The 7,023-nt window shown below is 37.7% G+C and overlaps 1 long non-coding RNA gene across 1 annotated transcript; it reads left to right on the top strand.

The window, feature by feature from the left end:
• The first annotated feature begins 456 nt into the window (after window positions 1-456).
• LOC122969241 lies at window positions 457-1,553 on the top strand. The gene is made up of 2 exons (XR_006398955.1): window positions 457-540; window positions 1,244-1,553. It is a non-coding gene; the product is annotated as an uncharacterized LOC122969241 (long non-coding RNA).
• Window positions 1,554-7,023: the final 5,470 nt, after the last annotated feature.

Genomic DNA, 7,023 nt, shown 5'->3' with positions numbered 1-7,023 from the left:
GCAGTATAAAAAGCCACAGAAGGATTAGCTGAACACAGCTCTGATGACACAGCAATAACAACCATGACACCAGCCGTCAGCATCGCTCTTCTCCTGCTCTCCGCAAGTAAGAACGTAATATTATTTACACCATGTACCTGATAATTTAAGTACCTTTGCAGGATTTAATTTATTTTTCTTTTAGCTGTTGTAAAATCGTGGGGGTCTCTGGAGGACCAGACTGAAGCAGAGGGAGATTTTTCATCCCAGTTCAAACAGCATGTGAGGGAGGGTGCTGACCATCATGCAGAGGAGGTGAGAAACTATGTCACACATATTAAAACCTCAAGGCCTCTTCTTTCATTTAGCTATGTCGTGTCATCATGTTTCTGTTTGACTGACACATCAACATGTGAGCTAAACATATGGACTGAATGTTATTTGGTATGACGTAAACCAAAATCATTTTATATGCAGGATAAAACATTTGACCCGAAATGTCAGGCCTGCAAGAACATCATCTCTGAAGTAAAGAAGAAGTTGGGCGGTAATAATTCAAAGGTAATCAATGCAAAATGTAGTACAGAAGGTTAATATCTTCCAAACCTGGCTGAAGCAAACTTTTTCAAAATATGAACTCTCATTTGATTCTTATGTCCACATTTTGCCATAATCAAAGTGTTAAAAAATGGTCTCACTGATTTTGTTATAGTCAAGCCCTGATGAGGGTTAGGGTTAGGGTTACTAACCCTTTTATGTTTTAGTTGAAAATGTTTAAGATAATGACAATAACTCTAACCCTAAAAATCATTCAGATGAAAATATGAATGATGATGGGTCTCAGAAAGCTGTAGCCTAATTTTAAGGGGGAAACAGTTTGGGAAGTACTGTGTTACTTGGTTATTTTTCCTTTGAGAGATTTTAGCTGTCAATAAATGATAATTACATATTGCTGTGCACATTTACATTTTTTGGTGCAGTGGTGGTGGAAGTGGAGTGTTATTGCATTACAGTGGTTCTTACATGCAAAAAGAAACCTGTCTATCTAACATTATACAGTACAGTGGAGAGAAGCTAATTGTTGACCTCTGATATAGTATGTTTTGTTTTATAAATGTTTATTTTTATGACTTGAAGATATTCGGATGTTGCTATGATCAAAACCATACTAAATTAGACTCACGTCCCCTTTAATGAATTTATCTTGCCAGTTATCACTCAACAAAGTGATTCTTGTCAAATATTTATATGTTTTTTATTGAAGGAAGAAATTAAGAAGCAGATGGATGGTTCCTGCAATGAACCTGGAATCCTGAGACAATTATGCAAGAATATCATCAAAGATTCCAAAGACAAACTGATTGATGGAATAGCCAATGGCGAGACTCCCGAGAATCTATGTGTTAAACTGAGCTACTGCCAGTGAAATACATCTGTCTGTAGATACTACATACAATGTAATGCATCTGCCTCGCAATGAATGTTTCAGCTGTTTGATTCTGATTATAAAAGTCACATAAAAGTGTACATGATGTCTTGTGCTTGCCTTTGCAATAAAGAAGCTATTTCTCATATTCATGTAGTGATATAGTTCTTATGTTCTTAAATAGACTAACAGTAAGACATATTTCTGTGAGACACTGACTTTTCTCTCTCCTTACAAAGCTGATAAGTAGTGTGAGGGAAATTATTGTCTGAATATATACAAACACTTGTATGAAACAAAAGCACTTAGTGACAGTAGGTCCCTGTGTGAAGGAGAAACCTAGTATATCCTGCCATGTGTGTCTGGGTATAACTACACATAGAGTAGTCACAACAACTCTCAGCGGTTAGTGAGAAAGAGATAAAGAGATAAAGCAGTTTTCACTCACTCTCTGTGAGTGTGTCATGCTCTGAGCCTTAAAGAAAGTGTGATCATATTGTGTTGAGAAATATCTCTCTCCTCATTTCCACTCCCCCCTTCCCTACCCTAGACCCATTTTTGGGTGGGCACAGGGGATGTTTAGGGGGAGATAGCAGGTCAACAGTATATGCCACATAGAAGTGGTATACATCATCTGAAAGCTCGGAGCCTGAATATTAATTTGAGATGCAGCTCAGCACTGTGTGGCAAGTTTTTCTTGTAATAAACATTATGTTTTGGTTCGTTGCCTATTCAGATTTTGAAAGTTTAGAGTGTATAAGGAACTAGAACATTATGATGAAAGTATATGATGGCCATTCCCATGATCAATTTTGTCTCATAAGTTGTTGCATCAATTTTAGGGTTGATACCATTTGTTATTTTGTTATTTTTGACCAATTGAGAATTGACAATGTGGTCAAAAATCCCTCAAAAATACCACATTCAGACACTAAGACCTTGTGGAATACCATATAAATATTCATGCTGAGATTTAGTGTCATTTTATAGAGTGAGGCCAAGTCTCAAAAAATGGTCTCACTACAATGAAATGGCTACTATGGGGACTAACATCATCAGACATGAATACAATTGGGCTCATTGAATCCACAAGAGTCTCAGCTTTCCAGTCATACCAAATTAATGCAATTCCAAAATGGTTTAGGGACCCCAGTATGCAGAAATATTCAAATACACCATTTTTAGAATAGGTGAAAATAACACATTTTTACCGCATTCAAAAAACTGCATGGTTTTTGTCCAAAACTGCATGGGATTAACATAAAGTGGGCACGTCTGTAAAGGGGAGACCTGTCAGCAGTACCCATAGAACCCATTTTCATTCAGATATCTTGAGGTAAGAGGTCAAGGGACCCCTTTGAAAATGGCCATGCTAGTTTTTCACTCGCCAAAATTTAGCATTACTTCCCTAGGTCATCTAGTTTCATATGATACCAGTATCTTCACTGTAGCTTTAAAATCCTCACAGGCAGTCTCTTCTCACGCCAAGAGTCGTTTACGAACCTTTCTCAGGGGAGGGAGACTTCGTGGGTCTTGGGCGACTTGTAGTCCCTTCAGCAGCCACACACATTTGACCTGTTTGGATATCAAGTGAAAGAGGGAATGAGATTGGCATCCTGGATGAGCCCCCAAATCGTTGTGGCAATTTACCTGATGCACTTGACTTCAACGAAGAAAGAGACAATTCTCAATACAGTTTTGTCACACTTTCTTTAATGCTCAGAGCATGGTACACTTACACACTCAATACAGACATACAAGCTGCTGTAGAGGTGTGAGTCCTAAAGAGTGGGGCGAAAACTCCTTTATCTCTTTCTTACCAACCTCTGAGAGTTGTTGTGACTACTCTATGTGTAGTTCAGTGGCGGCGATGACTCAAAAAATTGGGGAGGACAGGAGGAAAACCAACATGGAATCTTACAACAAACCGCGTCAAACTATATCATTGTCCTCCACCTGATGAAATCGGAGGGGTGGGGAGCAATTATATATGCCAATAAAACAATTTGCTTCCAAAAAACAAAAACCCCTGAGTGGTGAAAAGGATGCTTCTTTAAAGACATTTAGCATATACATATTGTTTCTAAACAAAGAAGTTTCTCATTTTAGCTGTGGAGTGGTTCAGGAAGTGTCATTTTACCAACAAATTAACTTCAGTTTTATAATATTGTTCTATTGTGACAACAGATTTATATTCTCATCAAAAACAGACAACATATCACATGATTTACACGTGTTTCCTATGTATTTTCTTAGTATACAGAAATATATAAATTACCACAAAACTTATAATCTGATACAGGTTCAGATCAGTGCTGAATACTAGAAAGATTGAACACTAAAAACATTCACGGATCGGAGGATCAGTTAATTGTTGGTTTTGGTCTTTTTATTATCGATTTATTGACAATAACAAAAATATAGAAAATCACCAGACTTATGTGTTAAGATCTATTCAACTTCAGGCTACTGCTATGGTAGCTAAAATAAAATCCTACTCTTGTTTGCTTGTTAAAATTTAGAAAATATTAATCACTTAAATACTTTTGCAATTCAATGTCAATAAACTGGTATGTGTAAAGTTCTACACAGTGTGATAATGTAATGACGATTTTGCTTCTAAGTCTTAAAACATACTGTTTTTCTTCTGGAGCTTTCAGCCACATCTTTTCATCAGTAAATGGAGATTGCAATGTTGAAAACAGACCCATCTCCGCAACAACGGAACAAACACCATTCGCTGACGAATGAGATGATGGCTGAAATTTCTTGAGAAAAAATCTGATAAGTCAGCATTGAGTTAAGACTTTTTTTTTTGTCAAGTTACTTTTTCCATGCTCAACATTGTTTCAGAACTTTAGGGCACATAAAAGAGCCAAAAAATGATGAATGGGATGTAATGAAATGTTTCATCTTGCAGAATGAAACAGCTTGTCATAAACATATCATTTCCAGCCTTTAGCCCCATTCAAACCAAAACAAAACCTTTCAGCTGAGGGGAAACTGCTGTGTAAAACAGCACAACATCGTTCTTCTGTATTCGAGTGTAACACAGATCAACTGCTCAGTGGGACTTTAATCCTTGAACAGACAGATCAGAAAATAAAACAATAACTGCAGTATTGTCTGTGATATTCAGATAGTGAAGCATTGTGGCAGAAACACTGTGGTTCTATCATTTCCTTTAATGGCAATAGCTGATATGAGTGAGTGCAGCAACTGGAAAAGATGAACTCATAGACAAAGGCAACTGTGACAAGAAAACATCAGCAGATTATTAGACTATTATATCTGCTGTTTACTTTTAATTACTGAATTTATCCTAAACTGATTAAGATATTTGTGCACACACACACACACACACACACACACACACACACACACACACACACACACATATATTCACACATATTCCCACGCACATATCTTTATCAGTCTCTATTTACAAGCCTATTTTTCAAACCGGAAGAACTACAACCGTGGTGCTGATTTGTATCAAGCTGCACACAAACACAGTTTCTATGATTGTCACTAAGCACTTTTGACTTTTCACAAGTTCACAAGTTCATATTTTTTCTCTCTTCTTTGGAAAAAATCCATTATTGAAATTCTGCTTAAAATGCTTCAACAGCGATACCTGCAGGGCGGGAGGAGAAAGGGCAGTGTATGTGAAGTGGTGGTGGGGAGCAGTGGAGGAGGAGTGAGGGACAGAGGAGGACGGGCTCCTGCTGTCCTCCACCGGGTGGGATCTCCTACATAAATTTAATGTACTTCATTTTTTTTCATGCTAATCTATGATTGGCCAAGACACATAAAATGACGTTCCGAGGGAGGATGTCCCCCCTAACCAATCGACAACCAGAATGCAATATTGACATCACGTTGGTTCCATGATAGTTTCCGGATTTCATCTTCAATTCTCTCCACTGTAAGGCAGAGTAGCAACGGTAGATAAAGAGCAGTAGATAGCTCCTTGCTGCAGCACAGCAGCAGCGCAGCTGGGGAGGCTGGAGAGAGAAGCAACCGGAGAAACAACCAGGAGAGTTAGCTTGTTTGTCATTGTTGCTAATGATATCAGACTGGTTAACCAGCAGCCACAAAGTTCTGTTAACTAACAAACAAGATGACCAACAGCCACAAATGGACGTTATGACATGGATACTTCATCTCCATGAAAGAAAGAAGAAGACGTCAGATAACATGAGTCAGACACAGCTTCTCTCTCTCTGTCTCTTTGGTCGCTAATTTCATCTCTGATGGTTAAATATTTCTTTTTGGCTCTTTTGTGAATTTATCTCCTTAACAAGAATGCAGCAGAGATCATATAATGTGTTGTGGGTAGTTTGCTTGTTGAAGTTACAGTGAGCTGTCTGGACTCTCATTCATTTAGAATTGATCTAGTTTTTAATTGAGTGGTTGTTCAGTCACCTGTTGATGTTGTGTGATTAGTAAATGAGTGTGCAGGAGGTCTGGCTGCTTGCTTGTGACAATTTCTTCAGTTTGTTTTTAAGCTGAGCCGTATATTTAGTAATAAGCTTAAAGTAAGTAGAATAACAAGTACCTGTACCTGGCTGTGCTTCCCAAATCCAACATGGCGATGGTACAAATCGCTAAACTTGAGGCTTTAAAACGGCAGTCAACAAACCAATGGCTGACGTCACAGTGAATATATCCATATTTTTTTTACAGTCTATGACCGTAAATCATGCAAAGATATTCCAGTAGAGCGCCAGAATAAAAATATACACCTGGAAAAGTGCATGCTACATCCCCTTTAAGGCAACACTATCACATAACCCCCACTTTTATGTGAAAAAGGAAGACAACTTAATTTTTTTGCACAATTTCATGGTTTTGATTTATTGGAATTTTATTTTCTTGGGGAAAGCCAAGACCAACACTTATTTGTAGCTGTCGTTGTATATGAACAAACCTCTACGCCAATATGCACCACTTAACTAGAACATCATACAAGAAGGATTGTGCCACATGGAAGAATTTAACACTGGTAAAGACAAAAAAATCAGACAATAATAAGGGCCCTGGTACAGTGCATTTATTTATATTGCAAGGCAGCTGGATGCGTGAGATGACGACATCACAAGATCATGCGAGAATCCATCTTATCAGTTATGCGCTTGTGACCAATCAGCGACCTATGAGGAATCTCATGCATTCTTGCAAATCCAGCTGCCTCACAAAGTAAGACTGTGATAGATGGTGATAGGCAGATGGTTCATCCAATCACGTGCCAAGTAGTTTTTGAAAGTGCCTGCCCTTTTCCAAACAGTTTCCAAGGACAACTTCTCAGATGGTTCTGTGTAACAAACAAACAAAGATAACTGATGTACATGACTTTATATTTAAATGAAAGCTTGAGTTGCTAAAACAAACCCTCATAATGTAGTTTCTCTTAAGAAATGTAAACTAAACACTGTCAGTTTCAGAAATACTGTATGTGCCTCATCTACTGAAATTTCAGAGAAGAAACTAATCTTAGCAGGTAAAGATAATAGTTCCATTTTACTTAGTTGCAGGATTTAGTATTATTTAGTTTACACATATAATGGAATATTGCACAGAAAAATAGCAATGAGGGTTGGAGTTGAATAATGTGG

This window comes from Thunnus albacares, chromosome 19, assembly GCF_914725855.1.
Source record: "Thunnus albacares chromosome 19, fThuAlb1.1, whole genome shotgun sequence".
NCBI classification, from domain to species: Eukaryota; Metazoa; Chordata; class Actinopteri; order Scombriformes; family Scombridae; genus Thunnus; species Thunnus albacares.
This window is presented reverse-complemented; position numbering and strand designations above follow the sequence as displayed.